The sequence below is a fragment of the Oxyura jamaicensis genome, chromosome 4, assembly GCF_011077185.1.
Source record: "Oxyura jamaicensis isolate SHBP4307 breed ruddy duck chromosome 4, BPBGC_Ojam_1.0, whole genome shotgun sequence".
Taxonomy (NCBI): domain Eukaryota; kingdom Metazoa; phylum Chordata; class Aves; order Anseriformes; family Anatidae; genus Oxyura; species Oxyura jamaicensis.
In genome coordinates, this window is record NC_048896.1 from 54966236 (window position 1) to 54990874 (window position 24639).

Genomic DNA, 24639 nt, shown 5'->3' on the forward strand with positions numbered 1-24639 from the left:
GGCGGCGGCGCCACGCCCGGGAGCGGCAACGGCCGCCCGGCAACGGTCAACCCGTAACGGCCGCCCGAGGTGGGTCTCGCCGGACGAGCCCCGAGGGGCGCCCCCCCGGCGGGGAGCGGGGCACGGGGCGAGCCGAGAGGGGCTGCCCCGCCCGGGCAGGCCGGGGAGAGGGGAAAGCGAGGGCCCGCAGCACGCCAGGGGCAGGTGCAGCCACCTAGGGAGGAAAGGGAGGGCGGCTGACCTGACGCTGAGGTAAAACACCTCACAACCCAAGAGTCTCTATGGGAAGAGGAAGGGCAGTTCCTCGTGGGCAGCAGCGCTTCTCAAGGAACGAGGGCCCATTACTGTTTGCCTCACGTTTAACTAAATCTCTTCAGAAGTAGTTCTGAACTCTTAAGCAGCCCGCTGTGAACTAAATCGGAATTTGGCATGGACAAGGAGTACGTCAGATAAAGCGTTGTGTAGACATAAAAAACTGTCCCCTCTCACTGTAAGTACATTTCTTGGAGGCTGGTGGCTCCTGAACTCATGACCTCCACTTGACTTGCTACTGACTCTTGTTTGGCTGAAAATGTTCCCGACCAGGGCCTGAGCCACACTGAGTACTGTGAGTTCTGAGTACGTGCTGCAGGGGTTCTGGGACAGCATGGGCCCCGGCACTTGTGTTGATGAGTGAAGTCAGTGTGGCACCCTTAGAATATCCTGAGCACTGGTGGTGATTCAGCTGCCCTGCTTTGTTGTTTTCAAAAAAATCCCTGCTTGGCATTGGGGGAACGTGTCTCGTGAGCAGCCTGGCTGGCAGAACGGGAGCAATGTGACTATACCGCAACAGCCGTGCCACATTTACTGGGTTATTACATAGGTTATTCTGAAAGGAAAGCGATTCTGGTGAAAAGCAGAGCAGCGATATCAGAAGTCGTTTTTATTCCCAAGCAGTCTCCCCACAGAGGATTATGCTGGCAGAACTGTAGTGGCAAAAGTATGCAGCTGAAGGTCCGACTGCCTCTTTTCCTGTGTAGGCAGGTGGTCAGACTTTTCAAATGGATTTTGCACTGCTTCTCCCTTACTGGAACAGGAAAGTGGAACTGAGTGGAAAGAAGTGACTGTGGGGCAGATACCTCTTGAAAAAACAAATGTTCAGTGAAAGTGTCTGTTGAGCAGTTGTGGCCTGATCCTCACAGTTCCCGTCTCTCTGGAGGAAAAAGGAAGTGAGGAATATAAATCTATATGATCAAAGTAACACAGCTATTAGTAAATAACATTTCTGCCTCCTTCAAGTGCTGCCTGCGTAAATATCCGTTTCTATGTATACCTGTACTGGCTCTCAGAGGAGGTGAGTTTGAGGTGTGGTAATTAAATAGAGAGTGATTTCCCGAAATGGGAAGTTACCAAGCTAAGAAAGAGCTGTCAGTTTGTGAAGGTCAGATTCCACATAGAAGTTTTACACAGAAATTCTGTGGAATGGCCAATGTCTATTGACGTGGTATAACATGAAGTGCTCAAAACTTGAAGCCCTGTAGTGGTAGAGGGATATAAAGGTGTATAAGCAAGACCTGAAGAAGGTTGAATTTTCTTTATAAGCTCTGAATAGAAAATGCTGATTCTTAGGGTTTTGTGCAAGAAGACACGATTTAATCTTATGTTCCTTTCCACACTTCAAAAAGTTCATGATGGATTCTTTGAGAAAGTCTTTTTTTATTTTTTCAAGCTGGTTGGTATAGGAATTTATTTATAAACCTTTTTAATAATGCAAAGTTAAGGTCAGTATTAGTATATGCCATTTCAGAGTGTCAGCTTCAGGTGTCTCTCAGCCTCTGATAAAAAGAGATAAGGAAATACTTAGGAAGTGGAAACATATACATAGGAAATATAGTTAATAAACACATCAGTCTTTTAACGCAACCTGGATTCTGTCATGTGAACTTCATTACTGGAAATGATTAAACATGGTAATGCCATAAGTAGAGGTGAATAAACTCTGTAATTTGTTTCTAGGATGTAGGTGAGAATCTTCCAGTTTTGCTACAGTTATGTGTGAGAAGGATAGCAAGTTAAAAGGAAGCTACTACTGCTGTGGTATTTGAACATAGCTAGATTTTCTTCTAGTTTTATCCAGGAGATAAACAGACTGTGCTTATTTATACCATTATCTTTATTATCTTTATTATTGTCTGTATCATAATAATACATCATGGTATCTGTATAGCATGAGTCAAATGTGTCAGAATACCCTTCAAAGAACATAAGGCTAAGACTGTGACATACGCCTGAATTTACCAATTACTATTTTTCAATTGTGTTTGTTCTTTTTAATTTATGTGGCTCAGCAGTTGAATTCAGATTGTCATAAATATTTTGCAAGGGAATTTAAATGTACCGAGATACCTGCTTTCAGATTTAAAGTTAGTGAAGTCCTTAGCATTTTGAACAGAAGAGAAAATGTGTGGAGCAACTAGTGTCAGCTTTGGGAAGTGCAGTTATCATCTGAGTTACCATCTGCGTAGGAGCAGAAGCTGAGCGAAGGGATCTAATGGCATGATGAGGATTGTGCCTGATGGTATTTTTATGATTCATACAAGAATTTTGTGTACGGTCACCTCACTTTACAGCTAAGCTGTGTAAGTTTAACAGTACAGGTTTTTTCTTCTCAGCAGTGAAAGCAAGGCTACATTCTGTCCTTCCACACTGATGGATAATACTCAGCGTGCCATGAGGTGGAGTTTTGCAGCGTTGGAGCAGACTAGGAGACAAACCAACGCTCACCTTGGTTTGCATCCAAGAAAGTGCAGTATTTATGACACTGGTACAGGAAGGTTGCACCCCCGCCACCATCAGGGACATTTAACTGGGTGAAGCAGGTGGCCGTCAGCTCTTGGAGAGTGGCTCTGCTTTTGCTTTAGCTGAGTTGCACTTCTCAAACACAGTTTTGTCTTCCCAGTTATTTTAACATAAAAAGCTTTCATTGTCAGGTGAATTCACTGTCAGATAAAATGAGAGTGGAATCTCTCCATAGCTCATCAACAGCACACTTTTCAGTGAGTCCGTTATAACATTATATGTGTTATTTAGAACACTCTCTCTAAACTGTGGGATGTGTGATTCTACTTTATAGCTTATTTATTCATCTTCTTGTTGGGACCAGTGTGTATCACAGCAAATTCTGCATCATAGAAACCACAGTGTGAGAAACACTCAATCACGGATTCCCCAGCATATACACTCAAAGTTAGTGTTCCACTTCCAGAATAAATTCTGAGAAAAAAAAGGCATTAAAGCTTGAATTTTGTATCTTTCACTCAGAAAGGAAAGCAGAACAATCTTTCTAAAGCAGTCAGAAAATTAATTTAAATTACTTTGAAACAAAGCTGAGTTTGAGTCCAGGATCAGAGGGTTCTACCTAAACTGTGGCTTCTGAAAGTTAATGGTCCCAGCTCCCTGTTTCCCTGTCAACTGGGTGGACAGAGACCCAGGGATCTGGAAATTTGGAGTGAGAACTTGGGCAGGAATTTCAAGGTTTGGCAGTCTGAGCTTCTGTGCTTCTGGCTTTTTTTGGGTAAAAGCCTGACAGTGCTGAGAGTCCTATTAGAAGTGAAGCTGAGAGTTTTTTCTGGCTTTCTGCAGCATCACCGGGGTGAGGGTTCCTGTGGCTTCAGGGCAGAGAGCTGGAATATCAGGAAGCCCTGACTCTGGGACAGTCTTTATGGCAGGAGTTCCCCACAGCTGTGCACTCTTCAAGTCCATTTGTTGTAGCAGCTCCTCTGGTAATGAAGAAGGAAAACTGCCGGAGTGGTTTCATTAAAGCATCTTGCGGTTAGTCAGAAGTTTATAAAACCATTATTTTTTTGCTTATGTTTCTGCTTGTGATGTAACAATTTTTTTCAGTTTGGTCAGAAAATTTCTGGTTGGTTCTCTCCACCATATACTACAGCCCACATCATTTCATGGTGTTGAGAATAACATGTTGCTTGTCTTTGCATACCACAAATACGAGGTGTGAAAGCTGGTGTGACATGAATGAACAGGACTTGCAAGGATATTTTTTATGGGAAAATAGGTGCCCAGACAGTCACAGACAAGTTTTTAGAGTATGTCTTTACCACAGAGTACCCGATAGCTCTTAACAGAAATCCTCTAAACCAGCTGAAGCCACCTGGACCATTTGGGACTATAAACCAACGTGTCTGGTCTCTGAACATGACTTCAAAAAAACCTGAGTCCTGTCAGGGTACAAAAACAGTATTTGGCTGATGTTAACTCCACTTGATTGGCCCATCAGGGAATATGAAGTACAGATTATTTTAGCACATCACGTCAGCTGCTAACACAAACCTTCAATTACCTGCGTTCAATTTTGCAACATAAGCTAGGCTAACTAGAAGGCAGATAAAGCAGACCATTTTGTGAAGGAATGAAGACTCAAGAGGCCCGCTTGCCTATGGTCTGCATACTTTTACTACCTGCTGTAATTCACCTCAACAACATGTCTCTATTTATGTTTGTTACAAAGAGACAAAAGAAGCCGCTGTGGGGAAAAAAAAAAAAAAAAAAAAGTCTTTCTTAGCAGGGACGGTAATAACCCCACTGCCGATTGCATTTTACCAGCCATGTGTATGCCATCCCTTGCTCCAGTGCTTGGGGTGTCCTTACATCCTCTAACAACGCTTTGTGTAAGATGGCAATCAATGAAACTCTGACATGCTTTCAAGAGTTATCAAAGAGGTAAAAGGTCTTTCTGACTAAGCAATATTATTCATGACAGAGCTAAATAGTGGGCCTATATACTTCTGCCTCATAAGATTTGTTGCCTGCCAAGGGCAGGGCTGGAAATCATAGCCCGGCAGCGTTAAAACCAAGCAGTCACAAAACTCTGCTGAGTAGCTCAGTGACTGGCATGTCAGATAGGATTTCACAGATTTTCTCCGTGGTGATGTGGTGCATGTACAGTTCACTCTGTTCCATAAATTGATGTGAATCAGATCATATTTGAAATGGAAGCTTTGGTTTGGGAAATTCTTCACAGTAGCTTTCACATAATATGTGCTAAGGCACCATGTGCTGCATTGCTGCATATAGAATGTATATTCTGTATAACCTGTGCTTTTCGAGGCTACTTTCCAAACAGTAAAAAACATTTTTCCCCACAGGTGGGAAATAACAGTGGAATCGGTAACCATTTGTCATATATTTTCCTAGACAATATATGTTCCATTCATACGTGTAATTTAGCTTTTAGAAGAAAGATTTATCTAATTCAGTTCCATAATTTGTCTTTAGGAAAGCAGGGAGTTCATCTCAAACAAATACATTTCTTGACACGTCATTCTCAGAACTACCAAGTCCCTTGGCATATGCAGGAAAGTACCCGTGTACCTAGCAGTCATTCTCATGAGCGTTCTTCTTTGAGCATGCTAACGCCACGCTCAAAGTCAGTGTTTTTGGCTCATGTTGAATGATTTCAGAATGGTGCCGAAAACTACATCACACTTCTTGCATCACACATACTTCTGGAGGTTTATGCACACTTCTGGGCTGTGTTGTCTGTGCCAGTGTAGCACATACCTAGTGTCATCTTTCTTAAGTGTCCATTTAGCCTGCGCTGACCTGAGGTTACAAATTTTACCCATAAAGACTTTTCTATTATGCTTCAATAAGTGGCATTGGGAGCATTTTGTCAGCAGCCTAAATCCTGTCTGGAGAAGATTAGAGCTATAGTCTGAGTCCCAGTCATGCACAAGAAAAGCTGGAAGAAGCAGGTGATTTTGTAAACAGCTAATTCTTACAGAGGCTATTTTTTTGGGAGCCCATCATTCAAGTGACTGAGCTTGGCCTGGTTGCCCTCTCTCCTAATCCTGAAATGCACAGTAAATTTCAAGCATGTAGATCTTCGATTATTTACAAATAGTCAGCCTTTGAGTAGAAGTGGTGCTTAACATAGTTGTAATTAAAATGAAATACAGACTCCAGTTTGGCTACGAGTTAGCATGTGGTTATAAAGCCACTTTATGTGCACGGAGCACTGTCCAGCCACTAAATCTTGGAACTTCCGGCTCTGCAGGCTCTTATTATTTTGCAAGGAATGTGGTTGTCAAATACAGGTTGGACCGTGTATGTTCTTCTAAACCTTGACATGAAGACTCCATTAACTTTGGTAAGAAGTGAATCTAGGTGGTAGGTTCACAAGCAGGTGGTGATGTGTGAATCATTTCTTTCATTTGACTGGAAGATGTATGGGCAATGAAGATCCTTGGATGTAGATGTAAGCTGATGTGGATGCCAGATGAACTTGGACTGAACTTAAGGCCAAAATATATTTAAAAAAAAATAGATGCAGGATAAGGAGACACAGCAGCAGATGTTCAAACCGTATGTTCCTGGACAGGTCTAATAGAAAACTTCTTCCAGTCTATTTTGTGTTTCCCTGTTAGAGAGGCTGTGGTTTGCAAAAGAATAGGCTGCACCTTCTATGTGCATTTGCAGTCCAGTTCTCTCAAGTTTTCCTCATGCAGGCGGGCACATAGGGCAGGAAATGTAAGACAGCCACAAACTGAGCAGAAGGTGTTTTTATTGTCAGAACTGAAGAACAAAGCACCAGAAATAACACAAATCTGCCAGGAGTGACCAGGACACCAGCTCATTGTTATCATCTCTATCTTCAGGAATCGAAGTTAATACATAGAAGAGTTCATTGCTTTAGCCCAACATGAAAGCGTTCTTTGGGGAACCTGAGAGTCCTCAGTGATAGATGCACTGATCATTCATGTTTGCTTCTCTCATAATAATGTTAAAATGCTGTATCAAGAAGAAAAATCCAGCTTCGGTATCTTTCAGTTATACTGGACACGTTGAACAGATTCAATGTATGTTAGGCCATTTCCTGGAATAGGGAGGAACAGTTGGGATCTCTTAATGAATATAGCATTTCAAAATAATACAAGATATAAGATATACAGTTCATTTTGTAGTATTCTCTGCATGAATGTGGTCAACCTGTGGTAAGATACAAATAATAAAGGCCCAGAAGTCCAGGTGAGCTGCCCTTAATCCCCCAATTTTTGTATGCAGCCCAGCTTCTACAGAATTTGAAATTTTCTGTATAATCAAGTGATTGAGTTAAACATTGTATCCTAACCTGAAGGCATGTATTACAATCACTATCAAATGAACTTTAAGGATGAGCTGTACTGCTTCACATAATTCATTACAGATGCAAGGGAATCCCTTATTTCCCTAGGAACGGTCACTGCAGAGTAGATGTTGTTTGAATGAGGCAAACAGACTGCACTTAACCCCTCCTGCAAAGGTTTGGTTCAGACTCTGGCAAAAACATGATTTAGAGTGTTTGATTCTAGCATTTTGACCTTTTCTACTCCCCGTATGACTCTTTAGGGTGGGGCCTGAATGATGATTTAAAATAGGAATCATAGCATTCCGGGGATGGTATAAAGTTACAAATTACTTTGTGTGTCTGGGATAAGATTAGTAGGTAGAGGTCACCTCTTGGGTATGATACAGCAACTCAGTGTTGACTTCCAAAAAGGATTCTAATCAGCCAATTTTCAGAGCCATCAACTGTACTGTATTTTAGTATGGAAATAGATAGTTTGCAGAAGTAGTTGGTGAATTTTGCTAGCCAATCAGCCAAGTATGGGTGGGAACCAAATAAATTTCTAATCGTATTCAACATTTTTTGGAAACTCAAGAGTCAGTTGACAGTTCACAAGGAATATTTCTAACAGTCATTTTTTTTCTAATATTAAGTCTGAGTTGCTATCATTGTACTTTCAGTGGAACTGTTTCTGATAAACTTATCTGACTACATGTAATGGTGGAAGGCCCTGAGGACATTCTGTGCCTCTGGCAGCTTGAAGGAACTGAAGGATTGTGGAGGCTGTTCTCTCTGGACTGATGGGTTTTCTATATAACCTCACACCAAATACTCAGCTCTTCAGGGAGGCTTGTGTATCGCTCCACCAAGCATGGCTTTCCAGATGGTTTGAACTTTAACATCAAGGGCCCTTGTTTGTCTCAGGAGTAGGCAATCTGTACAGGCAAAACTTTGGGTAACACTTCTAAGTGACAGCTGTATGTTCTATGAGAGTGCTGCTATACCAAGAAATCAGTGAACTTGTCTGGAAACCTGCAGAATTGAATTGTTTTGACATAGCTGAGTGGACAGGTAATAATTCTAGAGTTGCCAGTTTTTGTTTGTTTGCTTGCTTTTTTTGTAGGAAACAGCTTTTAAAAGTTTTGATAGTTGTTTTTAACATGATGGAAAAATGTGATTTCAAGCCAATGGGGTAGTAATTATGAGTTATTTATCCTTCTGGTTTGCTACAAGGAGGGAGTCATGTAAGACACACAAGAGATGCTTCTAGGAAAACATCTTGACGGGCAAACAGTCTGTTACTTTTTTTGTTTCTTACTGATCTTTGATTTAGAGATTTCTCAAACAGGATTCCACACTGTGTCTTGAGATCCACCTACCTACAGCCACTAGGATGAGGTGGAGTTCTGAAAAGATGTAACATTTAAGTGGACTAAATATCCTTTTTGAAATCATTTTTGTAAAGTAGCCAGAAATCCACCCATTGATGGGTAGAACTAGGATAAAAGCCTTTTATTTGAAGAAAAGAAAATGTTACTAAGAGAAGGTAAATTAGGCTAGCACTCAAAAGTAGAAAAAAATAATGGATAACAATTAATGACAAAACTGAGAAGGAAGGGTGAATAAAGAAATCAAGGTCCTGCCACACATGCTTTATCATCTCAGTCATGACTTATTTTAGACCCTGCTGTACCTATTTCCCTTAATTTTTCAGACCTTTTGATCATTGCCTTGTTATTTATGACCTTCTAGCCCAGGTCCATACTTCAGCAGTACAGCACTTTGACACTTTATTCCTTGTGAGAGCAATGATCACCTACAGTATCTGTTTAGTTATGTACTTTGTTCATTTTTATACTCGTTATCAATATTACATTAATATGGAATACTTTCAGTTATGCATTGATAGGACAATGAAATCGATTTATGTACCACTTAACTTTTGATCAATCAAGGAAAGCATAGCTTCTGGTTAGCTCTGAAACAGAAACCATTTGCCATGTACTCTAATATTTGAGAAAACATTATTTTTTTTTAGCCTTTCTCATAGAAGGATGTCTTGTTTCAGTGACCTTACTTGTACAGGGAGCACAATACTTGCTTGTTGGGGAAGTATTGTGAAAATGCAAAGCACTACATAAGTGCTAAGTACTGTTTATAATAGGGTATCTTTATGGTATTCTAGCTGCCGTACTAAGATCTTCCTGGAAGTTGGCTTAACCAGGCTATGCTGGAGCTTTCTGCAGTTTTTAAATGAGAATAATGAATGTTTCATTGCTTCATTTGGCATGTAAGATATAGGCACTTACTGTCTATGACACTCCATAAAGTAGAAAAGAACTGTAGCACTGCAGTTTATTAAATTGTTACATGTGATAAACATGCATTTTTCCTCAGTGTCGTGTTCTGTTCTAACATAAAGCAACAAAACCTGAGACATATTACGCTTTGTCATATAGGTTTAATGCTTTACGAGTCTGCGTATTCATAAACATTTTGTAATGTCTATTATCAACCTGGTGAAAAACAGCTGAGGTTCTGTTGGATCAATATATATCAGAAGCGAGTGAATACTCAAGTATTCCTATTCAAGTGACTGATAAAAAATCTTTCATTTTGGTAGGCATAATTTTACATTTTCCAAACAGGTAAAATATTCTGGAGTTTCAGTTTCTTGAATTTACTTGTGGAAATAAAGCTTTGCTAAGAGCCATTCTGCTTGATACTATGATTTTGTTTACATATCTCTAGAAAGGAGACAATTGGGAATGATGATATCACTGTTTTACAGGTAGCCAACACCCTTGGCTGTCTGAATTTTGGCTGAGATGGTGAGGAGTGCTGCCACCCAAGTATGATTCCACCGCCAAATCCATCGATGTTTCATACTGAGAATGGGTAATTAGTTTTCACTAAAAAACTTTAGTTGACAATAAAAAATGCAGGTATTGCTGCAGAAGGCTATTTGAAAAACCCATATTGAGTTTCTGGTAAAATGTGCATCAGAAATAATTTTTGAATTATGGGTGAAACTGTCTGAATCACCTAGCTTTGGGAAATCTACTGATTACTGTGATGATACTGGAATAAGGCACATAATGAAATAGCTGAATACAATTATCCTCAGATTATTATTTATTATTTATTATCTGCCAGTTTAATATATTTCTAGCCTTTTCTTTTAAGCCTCTTGGAACTGAATCTACCATCTGTATTCTATATTTATTTATATGTTGCCTTGCATAGCAGCAATGTACATTTGATTTTGTCATCTAATTCATATTATGGTAGTCAACAGAGAAATATTAGAGTAAATTTTAAAGAAACTATGGAAGTACAGAGATTGTAAAAGTAATATTTATTAGAGTAGTGTTGTATATGGAGAAACTACATGCTTCCTTCTGTTACTAAACATAAGTAGGTAGCAATTGAGACTTGTTGAACTCGGGTGTGAACTCTGAGCTACAGACAATATTCAGAATGGTTATTTCTTGTTTTTTTGTGCTATAAATAATTCTAAGTAAATGAGCAAAAATGTCATGTAATGAAAAAAGGGAAAAGATAAATTAATACATGCATTTGTTTACTTATTGCTTGTCTAGAATCTAATGTGAATTTTAAATATGGAAGAAGAAATCATACCTCTTTACATCTCTTAAGAGACTGAAATTTTCTAAGTTACAGAAAAAAATGAAAAATTCTAAGCTTTTGAAGTGTTCATGCTCTAACAATTAAAGAAGGAAAAAATAGCTGGGTTTTGTTAAAATCAGTAGCACATTTGCTAAAACCTTTAGCAGAGACATGTATGAAGCATGGAAAATCTGTGACAGGACTTTCTGTGATCCTTTTCTGGCCATATTCAAAATCCACTCCCAAAAAAAGAAGAGGAGGCTCATCAGCTGTTTGAAACCATCATGTCTGTTGATTTCAGTTATGATAACTTCCACTACGTTGGAATCTGCCCCAGGTTCTTTCTGTAAAGACCCTTCAGTGCTGTCTTCTTTGAAAGGCAAAACCATACCCTTGAAACAACAAAAGATTGACTTGTGCTCCATCTTGTGCATTATTCTTTTAGAATATGAAAGTGTAGTGATATAATTTAATCCTGGTAGTATAGTTTAATCCTGCCATCCAAAGTGAGATCCAGTTTCGCTCCACCGTCTTTGATGCTCTTACAATACCTTCTTTGCTAACCAGACTCTATTGTACTGAATTATTACATTTGTTACTTTAAATTCCAAATACAGTAATATTATTATTACCAGTAAGGCAAGCGAACCAGAAAATGTAGCATCCTTTTCAGATTGTACTTGTACCATTTGGACTTAGAAAAAGGAATCTCAGGCTGTTCCACCAGTCAAATTAAGAGCTTTGGTACACAAGCACATTCACTAAGAGATAAAGATCATTGTCATCTCTGTGGCACCACTTCAGAGACAGCCACCTAAAAAAGTGGTGACTCAAAAATGCCATGGAAATACCTAGAACTTTGGCTGTTCTGCTGGCCTTAACTGTAGGTAGAATTCACCAAATCCAAAGAACTCCAAAGTGATACTTCTCCATTGCTGTCCTGGATGCTTCACATTCCATATGTCCTGCAGGAAAGAAATATCCTCCCGCCCCCCCAAGAACAAAGTATAATTCAGTAGAGTTCACTTTGCAGGGCAGGAAGACTTTTTAAAGCTTCTAGCCTGCTGCACAAACATGTGCTGCATATGTTGTTTTCATTAGCAGTTTAAGTATCCTAGCAAGTCCTACTTAATAATCTATCTGATAAGGCTTGATTGTGCTTCACTGTGTTTAATTTTTTTGGGGAACTGTTCAGATAACAAAAGTGCTCCAATGCCCACATTTGTGTAAAACTCCAAAATAAGAAAATGCAGTCTTTCGTATCTCAAGGTCTTAGATGAGTGAAATACCAAAAGGAGTTGCATATTGCAGTATTTTATTTAATATCTCAACATTAGCATATATGGTACCATGTTTAAATAATGTGTTTATACTTTATTTTCTGTATTGATTGAGTTTCATAGCTCTTTGCGGTAGCAGAATCTACATAAGGAAAAGGTAGTGTAGATCATCAAAGTTTTCTCTTGGCAATACAGGATTGTGCCCTGTATTTTTGAGAGATTCTTCTGACTTTCCCAGATTTGAACAGTAACATCAAATCATAGGTGATGCTATTTCTATTTGGCATTACATTTTCATTAAATAATGTGCATTGAAAATAATGTGTCCCCACAGACGGACAGCATATTATATCCGCATGGCAAAATAATATGCATTACATCTTAAGAACCGATACTGGATAACTAGTAAAGTGTTTATTATTATTATTATCATGCAGCAACTTTCTCCTGTCTAACTGCTCTCATTTATACAGCATAAGTGATAGAATACAAGCTTCCAATGTCTGCTGGGCCTGAGTCTTAATATCTCAAAGCTATGCCTTCATGGAAAAACAATTCAAGCTACAGACCATAGCTGCTGCAACAAATAAGGAATTCCAAAGGAGGTTACAAGAATCTTGTTAAAGTTAACATGTTACAGACCTTCAAAATTCTATACTTCTGGACACATGCCTTTACCTTTCGTTGGAGATATTCGTGCGTGGTTCTAGTGATAGCATTGTTGTAGCTGTCGCTGTTTAGGGGCTTTTTCTGTTTACATAGAACTCTTCCTTTCCCCTCTGCCCTGGCATTATTTTCACTGTTCCCAATGTTTTTACTTAAATCCATCATTTTGATAATTTTAACTGGACAACTCTATTTCATGTACTTATGGCCCTTCATGTGAAACAGTTCTGCCTTCATTTCCTGTTTATTTTTAGTTGCTAATTTTCAGACTTTTTCCATCCCCTTGGGTTTTTTAAAATCCTGTTTGGTACAAACCAGGGTGGTCCAACTGGCAGCCCAAGGAACAATTCCATCTGGCCTGCTGCATTTGCCAAGGAGGAGCTAAGAAATGCCTGTAAGGGCGTGCACTGCCCTCACAAGCAAATATTACCTATTGCTCAGATACATAACCATGCTCAAAGTCCAACTGTTATGCCATGTCCACACAGAAAAAGAGATTGGGACTAGAATTAACCTTTTTCCTGAGAACAGCCAAATATCTAGAGGGGCTAGCTGTTCTTTTAAAACAATTTTCAAAGGGGCTGCTACAAGTGCAAACTAGCACCTGTACCTAAAAAAGCTGGGCCATCATTGTTTTTCCTGGTTAGATTGACAGGAAAACTTAAGCCCCAGGTCAGTTGGATTAGAATTTCAGTATCAACCTCAACAAAACCAGTATTATTAATTCATTGTACCATTGCTGGATTTGCAGTTGACTTCTACATGTACTCTCTGCCACTTCACTCTATCGTTTTTCCTTAGGCAAGATGAGTATAATGATAATAACCAAGCACTACGCGTTGAAATCAGTGTAAGAACCAACTATCTTTTGTCTAATTGGCAATACAATTCAAAAGGATTTAATTTAGCCACAGTTTACTTACCTCTTTGTTGGAGAATATTCTCCAATCTGTGAACATGCAAAATCTGTGCATCCGTGAACATGCAATTTCTCATAAGAAGTTATCATACAAGCTGAACTTATCCCACATAACTACATTATGTTGTTCAAGAGTAGCCATTCTGTAGCAAAGTGAGCATGACTAAACATGAGCTCTAACCAAGTGCATCATAAAACAATAATATCATGTCTTTTGACGTGTATTCCATTTCCATTAAAAATACTTATATTGTTTAGCTGGAATAGAACAGACTACAGCTTGGCAAAAGACTGAAATAAGCAATCAGGAGCAATTTACCCAAGTGTACTTTTACTATAACCGTGTATCACTGAATAATGACAGCAGAGCTCTGCCAGTTTTAGTATCCTGGTTCAAAACACTGTAGCGCATGGGGTTATCAAAAAGCATATAATAGAAACATAAAAAAATATGTCAAATCAGTTTTATACTGATGCCTTTTAGCATCCTGCTACCTTTTAAGTTGTAGAAAAACACCAGATTAATGTTCATAACTTATAACCCCTTTCCTGTTTAGAGTGTACAGCAGCACAACTGCTCTATTCAGTCTGTGCTCATTTATTTTGAAATATTTCTTCTGTTTATTGTCCTAGGCCCTCTACACTGGTCTGTAGTGTTCCCCATTCTACTCTGCATCTCCAATTTTGGTTAAAAAAAACCTTATTTCTGATACAGATCATCTCTCTGGGGCTTTTTTTTTTTTTTTTTTTTTTTTTTTTTTTTTTTTGTCTTGATTAATCTCCTTTGTTTTCTGTCTCCTCTCTGTCTGTTCTTTCTTACTGTCTTCTGTCTTACTCTTTATGTTATCTATAGTTACTATGTTTTCCCTATGTCTTTCTTTCCTTTTCCTTCTTTTAATCTTTAATGCTCAGCTGGTGTCTTTCATACTGATTTACCTTTGTCTTTGGTGTTCCTTTTCCCCTCTCTAATATCCTCTACATATCTTTCAATCTGACTTTTTCTGTTTCTTTTTGCCCTGTTCACTTTACTTTTTGTCCTGCACCTCTTTTTGTTTACCTTTTTTTTCCCTTAATATTGTCCAACATCTGAGAGATGACTGATGATGACAGAAAAGAGGAAGGGAAGACAACAGCTGAAGGAATTAAGACATAAGCTAACTTTCAGAGAAGGCTTTTGTTCAGGAACAAATAATTGAAAAAAGCATCAAACAAGAACAGCAGAAAAAAAAAAGCCTAATTGTTCTTGGCTAATTATTCATTAGTGAAACTGGATTTTACTTGAAAATTGCAGTTGGTGGAAGTTGGTAGAAGGACTGTGGCAGCTTACTTAAAAATAGATAAAGCTTACATAGAGGCAAAAAAAATGTGGCTATTAGTTGTAGGGTGCTTGTCTATGGCAATGTTTATAGAGAAAGAAATGGCACTGGAGGATAAGGAGAGGCTAGTGAAAGAAATAAATATAGTAATAAGACCAGGAAACTATGCAGTCATACATGAAGTATGAAAAGATGGTGAATCAGAGGCAATAAATACTTGCATCAAGTATTTGGAGCAGGTTGAAAAACAGAAAAAGTAGCACAGAACTGAGAACAAGCAGTGATTATTCTGTTACAGAAGACAGAAAAAACAGGAGCAGTGGAAGTGGCAGCAGAACCAGCTGACTGAGGGTATCAGACACACTATTTATTGAAGTAATTTCAAGCAGGACACTAAACTATCTTGATAAGATAGTGAACTGCTAGGAAGCCAGCGGGCTTCAAAGGGGGTATGGTGCACACTGATTAAATTCTCCCTGGTCTGGATAGTAGAAAGTGTTCAACTAGAGGAATTTAGGTCATACTTATCCATTGGATAGTGGTTTCTCAGTATTTTTAAATTTACTTGTGATATTATCCTAAGTTTTTGCCTAGATTCTGTTACTTGTATTCATATTTTCTGAACAAAAATTTATTCACAGAATTGTTACCCTCATGTAGGGAAATCCCAGCCACAGGAAGAATCTAGCCAGCCATTGGCATGACTGGAGTAGCAGTCCTATAAAAATGCAACAAGCTCTTCAATTGCAGTATGCTCAAGGAATCAATTTTCAATATAATTGTATTTTATTATCTTCTTCAGCATTTCTAAAACACTAGTCATGCCTCTAATGGTTAGCAAAGGTTATCTTTAGGTGGTGTGCATTATCAGAGCATAGTGCTTGGTGAAAACCTGACAGTAATACCAATGCATTGTCTGTAATTTTGATGGCATAACATTTGTGGCCAGAATGTTTTTCAGCTTGAAAGCCACATTTCTGGAAATGCTATGCAAGAAAATGGTATCACACACCCGAGTACTGTGTGTTTCATTAAATGAAAGTGAAAAAAGCATATCCTTAATTAAAACATAAACAAAGCATGCAACATTTTAAAGAAAACCCAACTTAAAGGCAAAGATGGATAGAAAGGAAGACAATAAGTACTTAGAAGACAAAAGTACTGTAGCCTATGCTTGCTGTGCTGAAGAATTCTCACCAGTGTCTGTGGGACTTATAAATAAAGAATGAAGAGTAATAAATGTTTCTATGTTAATTGTTTTCAATTGTCCTCTCAAGGAAGAGAAAAATAAAATGGATTAAAAACATTTTCTTTAAAAAAAAAAAAAAGGAACATTTTATCTGGGAAGATACTGTATATTGGAGGTTAATTACAGTAGTGTTATTTTAACATGGGAATGATTAATTTTTATAGCAGTTTAAAGATGATAAGGGAAGAAGAACAGGCAGTACTGTACTTTGAATAGTTACAGGCACTCATCCTCCAGTCTTACCAGTCACAGTAAGTATAAGCTCTCCCAGGATCTGACTGAACCATGCATGTATATCACTTATTACTATATAATGTATATACCTAAACAATTTTCATGACCTGTGAATCTGTTCAAAGCAATAGCCACTTGATAGGGAAAAAAAAACCTCCTTAGCTTGGATCAGGTAGGACAGGGAATGGTTACAGCAGCTCTTTGCTTTTTCACAGAATCACAGAATCACAGAACCATCTAGGTTGGAAGAGACCTCCAAGATCACCGAGTCCAAGCTCTGACCATGCATTAAATTTTCTTTGAGAGCATATGGGGAGGGAAAATACACCAGCATGGAGCTGCAAGCTTTTTTTACAGATGCAAGTAAGGACAGAAAAGATGAGTGCAATGTATACTTCTCCTTTAAATTATATGTTGGTTTATTTTTCCTTTATATTACTTCTATTACATGCTCATGGTGGTAGGAAAGAAATGAAGGGGATTCTCTCCCCCAAGTGAAGCAGATGTTCTACAGAGCCAAGTCTGAGATTTTGTTCTTTGTAATGAAGTAGAGGGAATGCCTATTTATGGTATTTTGCAGCTGCACTGAAGGAAATATTCTCTTCAGATCATGTTGAGTGCTTCCATAGTACACAACGTTTGTGGTCCCTCAGTTGAGCCAGGACCCACGTAAGCAACTTCTGTGCAGGCAGGACCTTAATGATCTGATCCTTAGACATGAAGACAGTGCTTCATAGGTTTAACATTCTGTGAATTCAGAACTTTCTGCAATAAGCAGAATTCACTCCTGTCCTAGTGACATGCGTTACTGAATCAGTTGCTGGCTGTGTTTTTCAAGTGTAGTTCTGTGTTCAAGGAGTTGGAAGGATCTCACAAGCTCTCCAAAAGAGAAAGTGAAAATTGTAATCTATACTGTATCTCCAAAGTTATTCAAGTTGGTGCAGTTTTGGGTTCTGATGCAGCGTCTTACAGTTTAGACTAAAGAGCTAAGGGTTCATCTGCTTCCAAACTAAATGTGCAAAAAGGGAATAGTATTTGAGAACCCTATACTCCTGGCTACTTCAGAACTGATGGTCCCAGTAATGGACATGGGAGCTGGGGATGTCTTACTCCTTTTGTGTTCCTGTAGCCCTACATCCTAGTTCCTAGCATGCACCTGTTATTTACAGGAATATCAATAAATTCTGGACAATAAGTTTGCTTTAATTAATTTAGGAATCTTTAATCTTCATAGCCCTGTTGAGCAGTAGGGTGTTTTGGCCCAAAGGGAGCAGTGCATATCATTCAGAGCAAGCTTGTCTGTCCGTATATGGTACTGTGTTGCTCCAGTTAAATATACCTCAATTGAGTTGACAACACAGCATAACTTCTTGGTTGCATAATTAATGTTTTCCCCTTTTGGTTTGTTTGTGACCTCTAGTCAAACCCTGCTTTGAGTAGCTAATTTCCATGTGGGATTTTCTACGTGATTATTGCTATATTAAATAAAATCTCTGCAAACAAAAAATAATTTATTTTGTGAAATGAGCTGCTGTCTGTGTCCCTGCAGAAATATGTGTGTACTTGAAACACTGAAAGATCCTCTTTGTCAAGAATGTCCACTGCTTAGAATTTAGGAGACTTTAGACCTGATTGCTTATATGGTTTGGAGCTGCTTATAGAGCTTGAAGTGTGAAAAACAAAGCTCTTGTTGACTTCTGCTGCTGTTGTAAGAACTCACGTCTTCTGGCAGAGTTCAGAGGCAGAACACAGTTCCAATAAAGCAGCCTTCCATTGCATTAGTAAGACCTTTCATTCTCTTATCTTGCCTTTCTCTTGACACACTCTACTCCCTCATTATCCATAGTGCTTCTCCTTCCCTCTGGATCACCTCCTGTTCAGCTGAACAGACTTTTAAATTCACATTCAGATGACAGGACTGATCTTTGATTTTGCATGGTCCTTACAGGGCACCATCTGCCTTCTGGAGCAAATGAGGCCAACGTCTAACAAAAATATCCTTAAGTATTTTTTTAAGTCTTAGTCATTCCATGAACAGTGTCTTTCCTGACTGTTGAATGATCCAGGACAGAATATATTAATGTAAAAGAGAAGTCATTATGCATACAGGAATCAAAGGTTGCACAGGTGAGCTTAATACTGATATGTTCTAAATTTTGAGTAAGATTTTGCAGCATTTGTCATACTTTGTACAGATTTTAATGTACCATCCTGTTTTACAAAGTAGGATAAAGTAAACAAAGTAAGACCTTCCTGAAAAACAGAATTGTCATTAGGTGGAACTATATGGACTGCTACATTGTTATTAACAGAGATTTTACAGACCTATAGCACAGATTCTTGCATGTCTTCAAATGGACTATCTGGCACCAGCCATAAGCTGTCGTGTCTTTTGTGGGCTGGCCACAGCATAGAGAAGATGCATGCAATTTAGCAGTGACTTTCCCAGCCATATACCTACAGCAGAGGGATGTTGAAAATTGAGAACTGTGTGTCCTCTTCCAGGTTCTTGTGGGAAGTAGTTGTACTAATTAGATTTCTGCACTTTTCCCACTACTTTGCCCCCTAATGCTCTTGTCCATTGGCATATCTCACAGCAATCTTTTCTGGTAGTCCTTTGTCTGCTGTCAAACCCTCACATCCACACTGATTCTCTTTTCACTCATTTTTTTATGAGCACTGTGTCTTCCAACCCAAGTGATTCTTTTTCTGAGTTGTGTGTGTAACAAGGGGAACATTGAGAACACAGGAAGACTGTTAACCTCTTTTCTGTTCCAGTGCCGAGTGCCATAATTGTTTCTGGCAGCTATGAGGAGCTGTTGCAAGAAAAAGCTCTGTTCAGTTCTGAAAGACAAAATGGGAAGGCAGATTCCATAAAGGATGTTGCTTGATACCCACTAACAGGCTTTCATTGAGCACATGCAAACTCTTGATATTTGTCAGAAGTTTATAGCTTGTCCAAACAGGGTGAGCTATAGTGACATTGCATAGTGACAGTGAAAAGCATCCTGCCAGATTTTAATTCCTTCCTTCAAAGAAAGAAAGCTGAAGACCCTCTCAGTGAAACAGCTGTAAGAATTTTTTAACACAAGCTGAACTGTATAATTTAGCCTTTTTATTGGTTCTTTTACAGAAATGGGGTTAAAACCATAAAATCAAAATGTGTAATGGCATACATGTTTAGAAGACTCCTAGAGATAGCATCATTTGACTAACAGTACAGAAATTTCCAGATTTATCCATAGAACAGGAGTTTCTAGGAGAAGAATTCATTTATTTATTTATTTATTCCTGGAAAAAAAAAATCAGCTGAAACTTTTAATGTGTATTTGACTCTTGACATAAAATAAAGGTCATCAAATTTCTCATCATCATGTTCCTTTTGGGAACAGTGCAGCATTACAGTAGTATGTATGTATGAAGGATGGGAAATGGAGATAACCGAACTCTTTGCCACAGCGTGACTCTGGGTTTTTCCTCACACCCGATGTAAATGATCCTTATCAGTGATCTGGATGAGTGGAGCAAGTGCACCCTCAGTAATTTCACAGACAAGAACAAGTTAGGTGGGACTGTTTGTCTGCTTGAGGGTAGGAAGGCTTTGCAGAGGAATCTGAACAGCCTAGATTGATGGGCCTAATTCTTCATTAGGAAGAATTTTTGTCACAGAGAGTGTGATCAAACATTGGAAGAGACTGCCCAGGAAAGTGGTGGAATCACCATCCCCCCAAAAGTATTTAAGAGACGTGAACATGACACTAAGGGAGATGGTTTAGTGGTGGGACTCAGTAAGTCAGGTCGATGGTTGGACTTGATAATCTTGAAGGTCTTTTCCAACCTAGATGATTCTATAAACTGTACTGAACTGTATACCTCTATAAATTGCATTCAAATGTTTATTATCATCTCCTTCTGCTTGGACTATTTCCTTTTCCCTGTTGTGTCATTTTCTTTGCTCTCTAGACTCCACATTCAGTCAGCTCAGCTTAGTTTGCAAATGTTTCAGGAAGCTGTAATAAAAGATATGTGCTCATTACTACTAGGTAAATTAGTTCACAGTTTGCTGTTGTGATAATTTGGATAATCAGGTGCCTCCCTTTCTCCTAAAGGAAATGCATTGTTTTAGTTTGTCTCCAGTTAATGAGATTGTTTCTTTTCTGCTTGATTTTGAGATATTGTTAGTGAATTAAATGATTTTGATTTTAAGCAAAATCTTAGCTGGATGGAATTAAAGCCAGACTCTGATGACTAGCAGCAGCAGCAATCTGAGAATTACAGGCATATATGCTTAATACCTTGAGAGTAGGAAAATTCTTCAAATGTTGAAACTGGCTTAAATAATTTAAATTCGTAAGACTGGTAATTTTTTTTTTTTGGCTGATAATGTTAGTCTGATTTCTACACTTCCAATTTAATATAAAATATTTGAAATAGTTGATAATAGCATGTTGTTTTATTTGAATATCTTATTCAACAGCATGGTTTGCATCCTTATACTACTTGCATCTTAGAACTGATGAGGTGACTATTACCAAGCTGCTGAAAAAATTATATTTTTGTCAAACAAGCTACTAAGGTTTTGGACATACTGCTTTTTGACATACTGGTTTTTGCTTGGTGTAGTAAGAACAAGCAAAATTTCTGGCTATTTTTCCTTTTTGTTTCTGTGAAAACTGTAGCGAATGATACAGTGATGATGATAATGATGATCTTGGCTGGAAATGCTAATTCATTAACACTTTTACTGGGAATGAAGAAGAGAGAAAAACTGAATGAAAAATGAATGGGGCACTGTGACTGCATTGCAGAAGGCCAAGTTTTAAATCCCTGCTTCTGATGCTAAAATAAAGGCAGACAGTGATGCTTCTTTGCTATTACTGAGTCTCTCTTTCTTGCTCTAATTTTATGGAAAAACTTTGAAACTTCTGAGGTTAATTGTAACATGGAGCAGAAATATTTTTGAGATTTCAGAATTTCACAGGAAAGGAACTATTTACCACGCAGCTACAGAGTCAACAAATATCATGAAGTAGAACAATTGTCAGCAGCATTCACTCTAAGCCAGCTCTTGTCCACATCTAAAATTTCTCACTCTTAGCCACAAGATATCCAGGATATTAATAGGATGGTGCTTATGTTTGTTTTACAAAAATGAAGGTATTTGGTTTAATGATAATGGAGTCTTTAGGAATAAGAAATGGAATTTTACAACATGAAAGCTGTTAGGTAGTACAGACAGTACATTACGCTTTCATCTCTTTTTTCCTTAGACCCATCCGTTTTCTTTCTGCATGATTTCAATACCTAATATCTCTGTACTTCAGTGTTTGTAGGACATTGCCATCTACCTTCTTGCAGACAGAAATAAGGAACACTGTATCACACACCCATTTGATTCCAGTGGTTTCTGTTTCTATGTTCTATTAGTTCTATGATTGCTTGTTTGGGGATTTCCTGTGAACCTCTGCACTACCCCTATCAGCCCTCCTTTTCTTTCTTTTTATCCTCCTCCTTTAGTCAAGCAGAGATTAGGTCTTTCTCTTCTGTCATACAGTCAAGCCACATGAGTTTGCTTTATTGTAAATACTTTAAAGTATTTATTTATTTGTTTGTTTGAATTCAATTTTATGATATATCATATGCCGACATAGACACATACGCACGTGAGCTATATTAAATACTGTGGATGTTGTCAAGTTCAGCAATCACATAATAGGACTTTATATATTAACATGACCTGTGCAGATGGATTTGAGCTTCTGTGTATGCACCATGTTTAATTACATGACCACACACATTTTGTTTGAAAGTGCTCAGAACAGGCAAACACATACTAAGGCATGACTTCTGCTGTAAGCAAGCTTGTAGTACTGCATGTTCCAAAAGTTGCTCAGTACAAACTATAAGAAAATGATACTTTCAGTTTTGTTCGTTAGAGAGTAACCTTGAATACAACTCTTGCTATGCACGTAAACATCCCTGCAGTGTTTTAAGCTGAAGTGGATCTAGGTCCAGTCATGGAGCGGATCAGGGAAGCTGTTGCATGTGCTCCTTCTTACTTCCATGCTGAACCCAGGAAACATGGAAGAGGAGTTGCCTTTTGAGGACGTAGGGGGAGAAAAAAGGCAAACATATATAAATAAGCATATATAAATACAAGAAGGGAACTGTGACAAGAGAAGAAAGGGATGGCCAGTGGGGATAAAAGAATTGTGATTGTAGGTGGAGAAAAAGAAGGAGAAAGAGCCTGGGAGCTTTTTTTTGATGGAGTAAAGTTGGTCCCTCATATGTTTACATTTAATTATGAGATTACACTATTTTTCCACAGAATTCCTACCTCATGCAGGATGCACTTAATGAGCAGCTATTAAGTATATTGCTTTACCCTTATCATGCATGGCCTGAAGCCCTACTTACTGCATACATTTTAAATCCTCATCCAAAGGCAGAATTATTCATTTCTTCAGAGATTTTTGTAAGGCCTCTGTTGCTCTTAACATTTTAGGTAGGGTTGCACCAAACAACCCTAATTCCAGTATTTGCTAACTTTTCAGAACTTAAGGTTGTAGTCTTAATATTCTTTTAATGTCTTGAGTATAATTATACATATGCATGCATATTTATACTGTATGGTGTGAGCAAACAAATTGGTCTTACTGAACAACATAAAAATTTCTTTTGTAAGGTGTGAGGAACACAAAGTTATGTGAGGGCATGAAGAACTCTAGTAGTGACTGGCAATAAAAAAGATATTCCGTACTATTTTTAACCATTGTGTTACATCATGTAATTTTGCAGCAGATTAGTCATCACATCAAAAGGCTGATGGAAATAATAGTGAAAAAGACTTGGCGGACTCTGAACATGTATGAGCTAACTTTGTAAGAGTGACAAATGACTTCTGGCATTTTAAGGTGAAATGGAAAAACTACAGCCAGAATGCCTCTTTTCTACTTTTTTTTTTCTAAATACCTGATTGTGGTATGGTGATATCAGTGGAAGTTTGGAGGCTTGTACTGGAATTGGGTAGAGTAGATGTATGCCAATTACTGTCAAGTTGTCAAGCAATTTTGTCATTTTAAAGTATAACGTAGTGTGGTCTGGAGGGCCCAAGGGAGGGATAAGCAAGACAAGGATCTTTCTGGAATAGCTAGGAGTATGATGTTTAAGAGAAGGAGGGTAGTGATTTCTTAATCTCATCACTGTAATGGGACAAACTTCTCCTCAGTAATATGTAATAGCAGGTAATAGTCTTGAATATTCTTTGAGAAAACTCACTTTGATTTTTCTACAGACTCTGCAATAACATTTTGTGATGCTGATTTAAAATTATCGACTGGCTAAAGTTGACAGTTCAGAGCTGAGCTGAGCAGTTGCCAATAGTGAATCCCTGGAAATGCTCTATGTTGACATTGTATGGTTAAAATGAAAAGAAAGGGGAAAAAAAAGAATTTGAACTTATTATTTTTTTTTTAAATTTTATTTTAGGAGCAAAATAGTTTCAAGAGATATGAATAGTACATTTCTAGAAAACTACCGTCCTGTTTCTCACTCAATTAAATTATTTGATTTGTCTGTCTTATGTCATGTATCTAACATTTATGTTTACCTGTTGGGTTTTTCAGTAGGGCTAAAATAAATTGAAGCAAATAAAGCAAAACATATGGACAGTGAGGAAGTAGATGAAGCCTGCTCACGAATATATGAATTAATATTGGACTGATCAAAACAATGTGTATCCCAATTTTTTGAAAAGGATATAGCAGGTATGCATATAGCAGTAGTAACGATCATTTTGAAGGGGATTGGCTTGACAGAAGATAAGGATAAAATTTATTGAATGTTTTCAATGTATGATGAAAGAGCAATCCAAGCGTTGGTTGTTAGATAAATGTTAATAAGAAGGTATAAATATTTATTGCTTGAAGCAGAAAAATGCTGAGCAAAAATATATCTAAAAGGTTCCCTTTTCAGTAAGATTATAAAATAAAGATTAATATAGAATAGTATGTATTTTAATAAGTTTCATAGTGCTTCTTAAAATCATATGTTAAGAACTAGTCTTAGAGATTTGCCCTGTCTCATTAACAACTATTTAATTGATAGAATATGGGCAATATTCAAAGTACCTTTTTGTCTGTGTTAGCTCCAGTTTTATTTATTGTCCCCATTATTGAAGAAAATGGTGATCAGCGTGTTTGGTTATGTTACATGTGATTTTGAGGCTGCGGTTTCACAAT

At 38.0% G+C, this 24639-nt stretch overlaps 1 protein-coding gene and 1 long non-coding RNA gene across 2 annotated transcripts in view; one reads left to right on the plus strand and one right to left on the minus strand.

The window, feature by feature from the left end:
* The window catches only part of ANAPC10 (anaphase promoting complex subunit 10), a 176571-nt gene extending 166568 nt beyond the window's left edge, over positions 1–10003 (plus strand). Inside the window, exon 6 of the mRNA XM_035324542.1 lies at positions 9897–10003. The gene's annotated coding sequence lies outside the window, so the exon portion shown is untranslated. The remainder of the gene's footprint in view (positions 1–9896) is intronic.
* LOC118166025 lies at positions 3526–20245 on the minus strand. The gene is made up of 3 exons (XR_004750321.1): positions 20157–20245; positions 14072–14077; positions 3526–3536 (listed from the first exon to the last, which is right to left on the minus strand). It is a non-coding gene; the product is annotated as an uncharacterized LOC118166025 (long non-coding RNA).
* Between the last annotated feature and the right edge of the window lie 4394 nt (positions 20246–24639).